General features: G+C 36.8%; 2 long non-coding RNA genes across 2 annotated transcripts in view; one reads left to right on the top strand and one right to left on the bottom strand.

Moving 5' to 3' along the window:
• The window catches only part of LOC131506437 (uncharacterized), a 136,075-nt gene extending 134,719 nt beyond the window's left edge, over positions 1-1,356 (bottom strand). Inside the window, exon 1 of the long non-coding RNA XR_009258939.1 lies at positions 1,309-1,356. This is a non-coding gene — a long non-coding RNA (uncharacterized LOC131506437). The remainder of the gene's footprint in view (positions 1-1,308) is intronic.
• Positions 1,357-1,461: 105 nt separating this feature from the next.
• The window catches only part of LOC131506436 (uncharacterized), a 72,484-nt gene continuing 59,313 nt past the window's right edge, over positions 1,462-14,632 (top strand). Inside the window, exons 1-2 of the long non-coding RNA XR_009258936.1 lie at positions 1,462-1,577; positions 2,427-2,853. This is a non-coding gene — a long non-coding RNA (uncharacterized LOC131506436). The remainder of the gene's footprint in view (positions 1,578-2,426; positions 2,854-14,632) is intronic.

Here is a 14,632-nt window from a genome sequence, read left to right as displayed (position 1 = left end):
AGCATAGGATAAACCTCAGGAGAGGTCTAAAAGAGGTCTATGGAGTATTGAGGAAAGCATACTGACATAAAGTGGATCAAGGTATTCTTTAGAAAAAGGATGTATTTGAGATTGATGAAATGATTAGTAAAGGAGACAGAGATACTGAGAGGTTGGGGAAGTCACTCCAGAGAGAAATTAGGAGCAAAGACACATGCAGATACACAGAGTTACTGGGGAAGAGCCAATAACCAATTTTGGATAAATATTAAAATAATGTAGTGTAGAGAGTATGATGGGGTCACTTACGTCAAGCAGTGACATAAAGATTCAGGACGGCAGCCAAGGGCGATGAGCTGAGAAACAGACACTGCTAAAATCAGAACACGCTGACAGTACCAAGAACTGCTAATTAACAAGGCCAAGAGAACGTGGAAGAACCAAGAACTGTTAATCACTAGAACCAGAAGAGGCCTGAAATGGCTAACGACTGATTAAACTCCTTCAAGAAGGCAGGATTTCTGCAGCAAACTCTCTGATTTTCCAGATGCCGACTCTTCCACATCTGACCACGTACGAAAGGCAACTGCCACTGAACGCCCTGCGCGGCTGACCACGGAACATAATCAGCAGTTAAGTGCTGACAGCTGATGCAGACCAGACGGAGTCCTCATTTCAGCTGTGTGCTCACCAACTGATTTTCCCTTTGGTTTGTTCACTTCTTACACTTGTACTTTGTTTATTATGTGGCTTTGTATTGTATGTCTTGTGTATGCGTAGGAAGCCAAGTGAAAGGAGTTCGGAATCCCAAGCCTGTTACAGTTGAGTGAACCCTGCTTTATGAGTGAATAAGCTAACATCGTGGAAAGACAGACACAAAGTGTGTAGTGCCTTTATAGCACGCTCGTGACGTGGACCAAAGCATACAGCAAAAATGGTCACTGGAAGTGTGTCATGGAGACCCAAGTGTGCACGAACAAGGGTTTCATAAAACTGACAGACGGTGATAACCAATGAAGGTGCTAGAAAAGTGGCATGATCGAAATGTATCAATCACCCCATTAATATGAATACGGTAGCCCCCGTTTTTCTATCCAGGATACTTTCCCCGGCCCCCACTGGATGCCTGAAACCCCAGATAGCACCGAGCCCTCTATATATTCTTTTTTTCCCTATACATACACCCTTATGATAAAGTTTAATTTATAAATGAGGCACAGGAAGAGATTAACAATAGATAACGATAAAATAGAATTACAACAATATACACATAAAAGTTTTATGAATGTGGCTTCTCTCGCTCAACATATCTTATTATACTGTACTCACCTTCTCATATTAACGGGCCATGGTAAAACGCTTCCATGAAGAGATGACGCAGTAAATGACGCAAGCGATGCAATGCGCAGCGTCTGGCTACTGTGGACGTCATGACGCTGCGTCAGGAGGAGGAGCCTCGGCTTCAGAGCAGGCTTGGCGGCGTCAGGAGGGGGAGCCTCGGCGTGAGACCCAGGCTTGGCGGCTGGAGGTTAAAAGCAAAGAAAGCTGAACCACAAACGAGGGGACTACCCTACCCCTAAGAAAAAATAATCATTACGGTAAAAAGGTTTTACCAACGTTCCAGTAAAATAGGTTTGTTGTTGGGAAGCGTAACGTTACAGTTAACAACCCAAAGTCCTTCCTGACAGGATATGTGCATTACTAATTTATAATGATTATAGTGTGGGAGTATTGACTTAACATCGCAAACTCCCTGAACATAATGTGAATGTTTTACGATTCAGAGAGAATTTCAGATACTTGCAGGTTTTCTGAGTCACTATTGGCAGTAGCGGTTCTTTACAAGTTAACCAGGGCAGTTTCATGGAGTAGTTTAGAAAAAATATCTATGGCAATCATTTTCTTTTTTCTTTTTTAAATTTTTTTAAATGTTTATTTTTGAGATAGAGCGCTGGCAGGGGAGGGGCAGAGAGAGAGAGCGAGGGAGACACAGAATCCGAAGCAGGCTCCAGGCTTTGAGCTGTCAGCACAAAGCCCCACTCGGGGCTGCAACTCATGAACTCCGAGATCATGACCTGAGCTGAAGTCTGACACTTAAACCCAATGAGCTACCCTGGAGCCCCAATCATTTTCTTTTTTGTAAGTATTAGCCAACAACTGCAGCAGGATCAAAATTATAGATACAATTCAGTTATGCAGACATAAAATTTTAATTTTCCCATAATTCAACTCAATTTAGGCTGGTTCCACATAGCATAGCTTCTCCTAACGTGCAAAAGACCTGAATCGTGTTACTTCAAGGTAACACAATCATTTCTGGTTAAAAATTTAGACTCTTTGGGTAAACATTTAAACAAACTTAGTATTTTAGTTTCTCATGATTAAAAATTTAAACTTTGTATCTGGACCGTTTCCCACTTTTAAAGACACCTCCCTTTTTCTCTTAGAATGTGTCCAAGAGCCAAAGGATTATAAGAGATCATGCATGTTGGGGACGAAGATACTGACCTTGAGTAATTGCTGCCACCCCAGCCCAACCACAAGATGTCCAAACTCAGTTGTTTTTGAGTTTTCCTTCTTTAACACTATTGCCTCTGCTGCTAATGTCTTGGGACATCGCTTCTCTTGGCACATGAACTATACTATGATGCTCCTGGGACCTTCATCACAACTATCCCAAAAGGCAGCACCTCCTGGCATGAATACTGCTTCTTAATTTTCAAAAATTTTCTGAGGATCTGCAGAATATCTCTGCCCCCCCCCCCCCCCGGAGACAAAGGAGTATTGGGAGGCTTTCTCTTCTCTGCCTAAAAACACCATGCAGGCGTTCCTGATCGCTGCAGCTGCTCATGTTGGTGCTGGGTCCTCTGTAAGGTAGGAGCCTCAGAGCACACACCTTTGCTGTCATTGTCATAGATTCCATGGTTTCCTCTTCCCTGCACCAGGCAAGGGAACAAAAGTGCCCTGGCAACCTCTGTAGTCCAGATCCATATCCACTAAATTCTTTCCTCTCCCATCCCAGAAAAACTTGTTATTTTCTTTGTTTTGTCCTGGAACTCTGTCCTTACATCATACCCTGTATCCTTCCATAGTCTCTGACATATACCAAGAGCTTGATATTCTTAGACTTCCTAAATGTGGCTCTTGATATTTAAAAGGAAACATGGTAAATGGGTGATGGGTATTAAGGAGGGCACTCGTGATGAGCACTGGGTGTTGTATCGAAGTGATAATTCACTAAATTCTACATCTGCAACTAATATTACACTGTATGTTAGCTAACTGAAATTTAAATAAAAGCTCGGGAAAAATGAAAGGAAACTTAGGATTTAGAAAATTCCATTTTCTCTCAAGTACTTGGCTCTTGGAATTGAAAGCCTAGTTTTCAAGACTAATGTTTCATATCTGTTCCCTTTTAAAGTTTATTTTGAAAGTCAAAGCTGAGTTACGGTGTGTGTGTTATTGATATTTATTTCCCCAAGGAAAGCATATACAGAAAACTGTTGACTTTGTTTGACCAATAAGCTTAAGGATAAGGGTAAAGTTACAAAAAATTATACAGCTTACTAGCAAATTATTATCATACCTATATATAGATATCATGACCCATATATGGGTATATTAGCATGCTCAGCCTGTCACAACAAAATACCACAGACTGAGCGGCTTAAACAACAAAAATTTATTTTCTCATAATTCTGGAAGCTAGAAGTCCAAGATCAAGGTGGCATCAGGGTTCCTCTGATAAGGCTTCTCTCTCTAGCTTGTAGAAGGCCACCGTCTGGTTATGTTCTCACGTAGCCTTTTCTTTGTGCATACACAGAGAGATAGAGGGAGCCCTCTGGTGTCTCTTCCTTATCCTTGTTTCCTCAATTAATCTTAATTATTTCCTTAGTCTCCCTATCTTCAAATACAGTCATATTGAGGGTTAGAACTTCAATATATGCATTTTGGAAGGGACATATAATTCAATCCATACAGTGAGTAATAAATTACTTAAATTAATTGTTCCCAAATAATTTGTGATGAATCAATCATTCTTATCTTTCTTCTAAAGAGGAAAACTTCTAACCCAGTGCAGTGATTTAAGGATACCTGGAGGTGTCCCTAGCATACTTTTTAAAAATGGCTTAGCAGGTTCCTCCCATTCAAGGACTCGAAGTCATTAGGGAAAGAAGCAGGAGAGGAGATTAAAGGAGAAGCAAGTAATTTGGCTCATCTTCTCTCTGAGTCCTAGCATGAATGGAGAAAGAAGTTACTTCTGAATGAATGAATAGTAATACAAGTGACAGTGATAGTGTAAAAGTTAGATCCAAGGCTAAACTATTTTAATAATCAAGGGGTAAGAAATGATAATTATGTGACACGATAAGAGGTGTTAACACTACCATGACAATCATATTGCAGTAATATAAGTGTATTGGTTCAACATGTTGCAACCTTAAACTTACACAATGTTAAATGTCAAATATATTTCAATTCACAAAGTAAATACAACATATGGATTAAAAAAAGTAACCAAGAGGCCTCAAAATAGAATGACTTATAAAAATTTTTATTTTTTTTCCCCCAAAAGTGTCTACTCATAATTTAACATACTGCAGCCCATGGGCCAAATCTGGCCCACTTCCTGTTTCTGCATGACCTGCAAGTAAAAAATGATTTTTATATTTTTAAATTGTTGAAAAAAAATCAAAAGAGTAATATTTGTGACACGTGAAAATTATATGAAATTCAAATTGTAGTGTTCACACAAATAAAGTTCCGTTGGAACACAGCCACCCTCAGGCATCGATGTATTATCTATGGCAGGGCTGAGTAGTTGTGACAGAGACTGAATGGACCCATGAAGCCTGAAGTGTTTACTTTGTGACCCTTAATGGGAACCATTTAATGATCTTTGGTGTAACCAGTTCAGGCTAGTAAAGCAGCCATACCCCCTGAATCCTCCAGGGACCCTGCTCAGAGGAGCATCACCAAGGTCAATACAGGGGCAAACCTTGCTCTGGGCTTGTCCAGCTGGCAAGGAGTGTGAATGTGGTGCACACTCCTTCACACTTATTCACACTTATTCACACTTATTCATTGCTGTGAATTTTGCTGATTGGCCTCTCCAAACTGCAGGAGACAGAGATGAAGGTAGTCAATAGCCGGCAAGCCATGTGCTCTGTCGAAACTCTATTTCTAATGGAAAATAAAACCAAACCTCAGCTCTTTATATTGACTCTCTAGTGCATCTTTATTCTCAGTTCTGACCCTGACCTTCTACCTCCATACAATGAATTTTTATTCTCACAAAGGATGGAATAAAAAGAGACATATAATTTAAAATACAAAAATGTGATTTAGTTGTTTATTTCTAAACATTATGGTGTCTCTAAAGTACTCTTATGAGGTAAACTGAGAAAAATAATCTTATAATTTGCATTCAGAGCCTTAAGAAGCTAGTTCTAAAAATGACATTTTCTTTGTTTTGATACTATTAACTGATACTTCAAGGGTTTTCATCAATCCAGAACTTTCTTCCCTCCGACAATTGCTTCCATGCAACTCTTCAATATGTGTTCACTCTATAGAAAGACACCCGAAGATTATTAAAGTAAAACTATTTTAATGAGTTTATGCTTCCATAGGATTATGTAGGATAAGAACTGAGTTCATTGTCTTATTCCACCTCCAAGTCTGGCTTTAGGTGATACTGGACTGGAAATACTAATAATCTTATTTTTTCTTGATAATTCTCATTAGTTATGCTTTAGTCCAACATGTGTTTAATTTGATTTAATGAAGACACTAAATAGAATGTACATCAGAGAGTTGCACTCCCTTGTTACTGATCCATACAAAACCAAAATAAATGAGAGCACATCTATCATTAAAATAAGCCCTATAGCTATAAGTCAAGGTTAAATTATTACTAATTTATATTTTATATTTCCTAGATTTGCGTAGAAAAAGATTAATCATCTTCCTGTAGGGGTAGGAAACATTTCCCTTCTTCCCTTCTAGGTTCTTTGCCTGGGCTAATAACTGACAAAAGATAGATTAACAGGAGAAAAGGAGTTTAATTTCGCACATGTGGGTGCCCCATAAAAAAATATAACACTCAAAGATGTGACCAAAGCAGGCAGCTTTTACATCTTTTGAATAAAGAAACAATAAATTTGTAAAGAATTGACAAGACAAAGCGATTTGGGCTTTGAGGCAGTAAATTAGTGAAGAAGTAACAAGATTTGTTTACACAGGCTTCTCCACCTTAAATTCCCTGTCTTTGGTGATAAGAATGCCTCTACCTCTGGTACAGGGAGGGTACCTTTCACATTGGAGATTTATTTCCTGCTTTCAGGGCTCTGAAGGAGGGCCACAATGTCCTTGTACCTACTGTGTCTCAAGTAACTAACTCAGAATAATCAGTAAGCCAAAGGCATATTTTCGGGGAGCATTTTCTGCTGGCTTCCATTGTTCTACATAAGTATTAGCTTTCGCTACTTTATGATTCTTGCTTCTGTCGTCTGGTGTAAGAATCTGGGATTCATATCCTTCAGTGTATAAAGCTGAGCATCCACATGGGTTTTTTTGCAGCAACTAAGGAATAATATCCAGTAACTCTCTTGCAGCGGAAAAAGCAACTATATTGTTAATTATTTTAAATGCAGTACTCCAAAATATGCTTCTCCATGATCAAAATTATCTGAAACAATAAAACTTGGAAAACAAAAATAACAGAACTGTTAAATGTTAACACAAGGGGTGTTTAGAGATTATCTACTCTGAGATTTGGCAAAGTGCAGCTTGCAGGTGAAATCCAGCCTTGACCATTTGTTTACAGATTGTCTGTGGCTGCTTTTTCAGTAACAACAGAGTTGAGTAGTAGCAATGAAGACGAAGACCGTATGATCTGTAAAGCTGAAAATACTTACTACCTGGACGTTTGCAGGCAATGTTTGCCAACCAGTAATCGGGTCCAGCTCCTCTCATTGTGCGGCTACTGAGGTCAGGCGAGGTTAAGAGTACAAAAAAGGCGGCAGATCCCACATCTCTTGTCTCACAGGCACGAGCCTCAAAAGATGAAAGATTAAGGTGAAACTCCTTTCCTATTAATTCAATAACAATCTAAATTCTTGTCTTCTCAGACCAATTACTCGCTGCCCCTGAAAATGTATGTCTTGCACTTTTATGATTATGCCACTGTTCATACCTTCCATCTACTTAGAATGTCATTTCTCCCTTCCTTTCTGTCTGGAAAACTCCTACTTATTCTGTAAGGCCCAATTAAATGTCATATCATCTCACTAGCTTCCCTTGATCTCCCTAAGCAGAAATAGGGGCTGTCATTTATATTCTTACAGCGATTTATGTGTGCCATTTAAAAACTATAATATGTCAAATTGACACACTCAAGGAAGAGTGAGTAATGCCACAGAACTGTGCACCTATAAATGGTTAAGATGGAAAGTTTTATGTCATGTATATCTTACCACTATAACAAAAAGGGGGGAAAAAAAGAAAGAGTAAGCCTTGCTCAGGTACCATTCTGGGATTCTGGTACGCACGTTGTGGGACCCAGCATTAGTAGTAAATATCATTAGTGTCTACCTTGTTCAAGATTTTTTTTTCTGTAGCCTGAATGCCAAATGCTGAGTATATTCTTCCATATATAAATACATATGTATATGTGTATATATACACATATATGCGTATACGTGTATATATACATATATAGAGAGAGAATGTAAAATTATTCTGTTCTAGCATTAACCACCATCCACTCTTTAGCAAGAATAAGCTACTTAAGATATCTATTTGTGAAAGCTCGCTCTCAATCTTTACCTTCCATCCATCCATGTTATCACTGATCTTTATTTGCATCCTATGCTAGACGGATCCCCTCTCTAAAGAATATACGTTGAGGTAGGAATGACTGGCTTCCTAGTTGAAGGATTATACAACAGTCATAGACTCCTCATTCTCTCTCTCAGAAGCTGGCAGTTCATATTTAGAAGAAAGAGGTGACTGTTTTAATTATAAGGTAAACCGTCTTGGTTATTTCTGTCCTCCTTGGTAGTGGTACAAGTTTGAACAAGTACAAAAGTATAATTCTTCTGCATTTCTGTAAATGCCTCCTGCTGACCCAGAACGAATATTTGTTTGCCCAACTATCATACAAAAAAATCTTATCACTGAGAATTCTGAACTCTGTTATTTCCTGTGTTTTCCTTCAGTATTATCTCCTGGTAGAATTAATGGACAAAAAGAAAGAAAATAGAAGGTGCTTCTATGAGAATTCCTTGGTAAGCAGTTTCATGCCTACCTTCAAAAGAGTTATTTATATACACATGATAGTGGTTGTCTTTTTAAGGATCTGCCTGCTCCTGCACCTTTAAAGTGTATGTCTGCTGATACTAAGATTTACTCACCTTTAAATCCTCACACGTAACATGGGGCCAGACACATAATAGTTGAACATTGAAAATCTAACTATATAAAGGATAAAAGAAGTCAACTGCTTTAGAAATTGGTCTTACCTAAGAACATTTGCAGATTAAATCCCAGGCATCTGATCAACTGGACAATTTTCCAAATTATGTATTTAGGGAACATAAATAAAAAGCATCAAAAGATGAATTGAAGTAGACTAACAAACTTGTGAAACAAATACTCCCTGTCAGTAGTGATCAAAGAAATGCAAATGAACTGTTTCTTTTAATGTGAATACTGCTCCTGGTTTAAGGTAGTATATTTTTTCTTTTTAATTTTCTTTTTTTTTTAATTTACATCCAAAGTAGCATATAGTGCAACAATGATTTCAGGAGTAGATTCCTTAATGCCCCTTACCCATTTAGCCCATCCCTCCCCACACCCCTTCCAGTAACCCTCTATTTGTTCTCCATATTTATGAGTCTCTTATGTTTTGTCCCCCTCCCTGTTTTTATATTATTTTTGTTTCCCTTCCCTTATGTTCATCTGTTTTGTGTCTTAAAGTCCTCATATGAGTGAAGTCATATGATTTTTGTCTTTCTCTGACTGACTAATTTCACTTAGCATAATACCCTCCAGTTCCATCCACATAGTTGTAAATGGCAAAATTTCATTCTTTTTGATCACCAAGTAATACTCCATTGTGTATATATGCCACATCTTCTTTATCCATTCATCCATCCATGGACATTTGGGCTCTTTCCATACTTTGGCTATTGTCAATAGTGCTGCTATAAACATGGGGGTGCATGTGTCCCTTTGAAACAGCACACCTGTATCCCGTGGCTAAATGCCTAGTAGTGCAATTGCTAGGTCATAGGGTAGTTCTATTTTTAGTTTTTTGAGGAAACTCCATACTGTTTTCCAGAGTGGCTGAACCAGGTTGCATTCCCAAAGGTAGTATATTTTAATGTATATCTATTTACTATAAACTAGTCAAACTTAAAAAAAAAATAATTTGACTAAATCTATCAAAAACCCTCAATCCAGTGATGTCATCTCTGAAAAATCTATTCTAAAGAAATAACGTATTAAAAAACTTCATGGATGGGGTGCCTGGGAGGCTCAGTCAGTTGGGCGGCCAACTCTTGAGTTCAGTTCAGGTCATGATTTCTCAGCCTCATGCTGACAGCACAGAGACTGTTTGGGATTCTCTCTCTCCCTCTCTCTCTCTCCCTCTCTCTCTCTCTCTCACTCTCTCTCTCTCACTCTCTCTCTCTCTTTCTACCCCTCTGCACTCATGCTCTCAAAATAGATAAATTTTTAAAAAAATAACTTCTTGCACAAGGCATTCAGCTTGGTGTTATTTATAATAGAAAATCTTGAGAGCCCATTAAATATGAAAATTGCCCCAATGGTTAAATAAACTATGGTATATTTATTCAATAATAGTGTTTAAAACAAGTGTTTAAAACAAGTGTTTAAAATAAGTTGGAATCAGGATTAAATATGTAGTGGAGTAAAAAAAAAAAATCAACCATCATAGTGATCACAAATATGTAACATAAAAAGCAAGACATACAGAGCAGAAAGAACAAAAGAATGAAAACAAAGATAACACTGAAATAAATGTGACAAAAACAATGAGTGGCTTTCTTTGGATTATTTAAATATTCTGTTTTTCTTTCCTTCTTTATTTGTTTCTAAATTTGTTCTAATCATCTTCCATAACATATTTATTGAGAAAAAAAAATTTTTTTTAATGTTTATTTATTTTTGAGAGAGAGACAGAGCATGAGCAGGGGAGGAGCAGAGAGAGAGAGATACAGAACTCCAAGCAGGCTTCAGACTCTGTGCTGTCAGCACAGAGCCCAACGTGGGGCTCGAACCCACAAACGGTGAGATCATGACCTGAGCCGAAGTCAGACGCCTAACCAACTGAGCCACCCAGGTGCCCCAAGGGAGAAGCATAATTAAAAAAAATATTTTCAAGGGGTAGTTGGAAGGCTCAATCAGTTAAGTGTCCAACTCTTGATTTTGGCTCAGGTTGTAAACTGACGGTTCCTGAGTTCAGGCCCCACATACAGCTCCATGGCGTGAGCACTGAGCCTGCTTGGGATTCTCTCTTTCTCTTCCCCTCTCCTTCTGCTCCTCCCCGCTCACATTCTCTCCCTCTCTCTGTCTCTCACTCTCAAAATAAACTTTTAAAAAATAGTTTAAAGTATTATCAAATACTCTAACTACTGTAGTGTGTGAGTGATTAAGGAGGTTAGATATTTAGCTACTTAATACTTCATTCAAGATCAATTACTCTAATACCTGGAGGAAGGCTAAAACATTTTATGGCTGTTTCTTTAGTTTGCCAAGTTTGCTCTTTAAATTCAGTTTGCTGTTATTGCCATGTACTAATTATGCCAACTTAGGAATGTTGTATATGTTATAGCATTTCTGAGTGTCCGTTTCCTCATGTGTAAAATGGCATTAATGCTACTACTAACAATAATAATGACTCCACAAAGATTTTGTGGGGTTTTAGAGGAGATAACAAAGATAATACTGAGAACTGGTACTTAAAAATGTTAGTTCTTTTCTTCCCACATGAATCTCTCTCTGATATCTGATAGCACAAACTGCCATCACATTCCACAGTTGAGCTGCCTACCATATAGCCACTTGGTTAAAATTGGGAAAACCACCAACCAGCATTGCATGAGACAGTAAATTGCATTTGCTTGAAGCTGAGGTAACAAGCATCAGTTAGAATAAGACAAGAAATTTTTTTTTATCTAATCTTATGGAAATTATATGCTCTTAGGAAAAGCTTTAAATAGCCTTTGGAATGAAACACACCATTTCTAATAGGATCCAAATACTATTAAATGTGTTAGACTGTTTCAAGAATAATGGTGCAAGTACATTTTGGAAAAAATATGAGTCTTGTTAATATGCTAATTTCACAGGCATATTTCTACTTGACAACTGTGGGTATTATTTTAATTAGAGTCATACTTACATTCTAATATAAGAATTACTACTAAAAGCAGTTTTAATTTCCATCAAGAATAATTTATTGTATTCTTTTCACTTTGTTCTTGAATCCACACCCGTTGTAAATTATCTTGTCTCTGTTAATTAGTAGCCTAAAGCAGTCTTCTTGTTTTCTACTCTTCTCTGCTATCTATATCAATTATCTTTATTTCTTTTTCAGTTTTCCCTTCATTTAAAGCTTGATGTGATAAAACTTCAGAATAAAACAATAATAAAGAATTTTGCTGTTTTTTAAATAAAAATCTATTCAGTATTATTTCCGTTTATTTCCAAATAGTGGGAAAGGTATACACCTTAGTGAGACACCATGGAAAAAATAAGCGATAAACGTACTTAAATCATCAGTTTGATCTAGTTGGAAATGTTTGTTTTATTTAACCACATGGGCCTTCAGAATAATCAAGAAATTAGTCTAAATTGTTTTGTATTTTACCGTCTCCTCTGAGTAATGCCAGTTCAGGCCAGTTATGTCACAGATGTGAAGTAACTCTTTTAGAAAAAAAAATATTCCCTTTATTAAACCATTAGAGAACCGTCATAATAATATGTGCCAACTATAAATATACAGCGTGGCATACACAAACCTGAGTTTTTATTGTAAACTAATGATTGAATGGCTAAAGTTAAATGTCTTATGCACATTGTTTCTTGTTCTATTTTCTGTAAACACATAATATTTAGTTAATTTAATCTTTAAATTTGTTTCTGATATTGGTGACTCTTCAATAACTCAGAGCAATATTCAATGACTTAAAATATCTAACACATGTCTTGGAAACAACATACATCGATAGTGGGCCAATTTTCCAGTGGAAAAGACAGTCTCGTAACATAAATAGATCTGAGTATTATTTTGTATATCAAGTATGTCAATTTTGCTAAAAAATCTGCATTCAGATATATCATGTAGGAGGAAAATTTAGCTGAAATTTTAAGAGAGATGGACATTTTGCAATGCTGTTGTGTGAACTAAATCTATAAAATAGAAATATTTAATGTCTCTTTATAATGGGAATTTAAAATTTAACAGTATTCCCCCGTATAAGACATTTCATTTAATCACCTAACAGCTGTAGGCTGTATTGGAGTTTTTTCTCCTTCTTTATTTCTAACTAAACTGACTGAAATATCTTCTTGTATTTTTTATAGAAGTATTTACTTAGCACACAATAATATTTTATAGCAACCAATTCCTCTTGCAACATTTAGGTGATTTTCTCTAATTTAATCACCTTCTATAGAATGCAGACATGTTCAGACGTGTAGATTAACTGTGAACAGAATGTACGTTTTTGCCATACGTAGAAAATCAATGTCATACATTTGCTTGACAGGCAGTTAAATTTCTCTCAATATTAGTCTTTATTAATATGGGACTGTAAATCTTTCTTTCTTACACATATTTCTCTTTCTAATATCATAATATAATGACTGTTCATATCCTTAGCTTCCCAGAAACTTTTTAAAAAACATTGTGGTTTTGGAGACACTTGGCTGACTCAGGTAGTAGAGCATCTGACTCTCGGATCTCGGGATTGTGAGTTTGAGCCCCGCATTGGGTGTAAAGATTGCCTAAAAATAAAATCTTAAGAAAATAAATAAAATAAAACACTGGAGGTTTTAGTTGTTGGGAATTTTGGGGATCCCTTTAAGTACCTAATTAAAGCTATGAAATTTTTTCCCCCAGGGAAAATAACATTCCCCCTCTCTCTGTCTCTCAATCTCTCTCTCTCTCTCTTTTTCTGTCTCTCTCTCTGTCTCTCTCTCTCTCTCTCTCTCTCTCTCACACACACACACACACACACACACACACTTTCCCTGCCTATTCAGGAGGTTTATAAATCTCTTGAAGTTCATTGGTAGACCCCTTAAGCAGAAGAACTCAACAAAATTTCCTGAGGAACTTTTAAAAAATCTCTTCCTTAAATACCGCTCAATGATTCTGATTCCTGGTCTTTGGTTACATGTCTCTGCTCTTTGAACTTCCAAAAGATCTAACTATTGGCCTGGATATTTTCTGACTACCTCAAGATGTCCTTCTATCCCCGGATAATGTACCTTTGTCCCTCCCGCCCTTCATCTGTTCAACCAAATTCTGAACTACACTTTTTCTAATACTCTTCCTCTAACCCTGATCCTGGATTTCAGTTCATCCCTGAAGCTTTTCTATAACAAGCTTGTTTCTGCTTTCTAGGAATCATTGATCCAGAATTCTTGATGAATTGGAATCAATGCCCCAACATGGTAACTTTTTCTTGTAAACCAATATATGCAGAGGTTCCCATTATACAAATATCTTACATCTTAGTTGAAAGCAAAGATAAAGCTAAATAAATTTTTAGGAAATATACTCATTTATGTGGTTAAAATATAATTGAATTCGCAATTCATGTAAATGGAAGTTAGACAGCAATTCATAATAGAAATCTACATATACTCTCCAAATAATTTGAGACAATTATCTCCCTATTGCCATGTTTCTTTTTAGAGAATTCCATACCAGAAATGAGTCTGCTTTATGTCTCATTTTCTTCTATTTTTCCTATCTGATCATTTGACACACTTTAATGACTAAATGAACAAAAAGTAGGCATCAAGGAAAATGGGAGGAAGAAAATTGAAAAGCTGTGATCACCTGCAATGGGAAAATATTTTCTAATAGAGTTCACAATGGAGAATTGTGTGCAATAAAAAGCTCATTTATGTGAAATACTTAAATTATACTGTTCTTTTTTGGGCAATCTTTTAACTTTGTGTTAACCATAATTTTATTAGTAAAAGATATTTCTTATGGTCCTTATTGCTGAAGTGCTATCTATGATGCAAAGAACCTACAAAACCTGAGACAGGCAATGGAGGGCTCTGCCTTGGATCATCATTTGGCCAATAGGAGTCACCAAGTCATGTGGCGACATGACCCCAACAAAACCATCATGAAATTTGTAGATTGTTTCTACTTGTTAATAAGTCCCTGGTTAGAATTGATTATGACAGCATTTCTTTCTCTTTAGCATTAAAGTAGAATCCTCAAACGAACGCCAAATGAGAAGTCCATTTTGTAATTTCTCGTTAATTAGAAATTATTATGAAGAGAAGTTGGTATGTTTAAGCTGTTGAGACATAAATCTAGCAAAATGGCTGGGCTGTAAACATTTTAGATAAAGTGATTTTTTTGCTCAATTTTATG

The sequence above is a fragment of the Neofelis nebulosa genome, chromosome 3 (genome assembly GCF_028018385.1).
Source record: "Neofelis nebulosa isolate mNeoNeb1 chromosome 3, mNeoNeb1.pri, whole genome shotgun sequence".
Lineage (NCBI taxonomy): Eukaryota > Metazoa > Chordata > Mammalia > Carnivora > Felidae > Neofelis > Neofelis nebulosa.
This window is presented reverse-complemented; position numbering and strand designations above follow the sequence as displayed.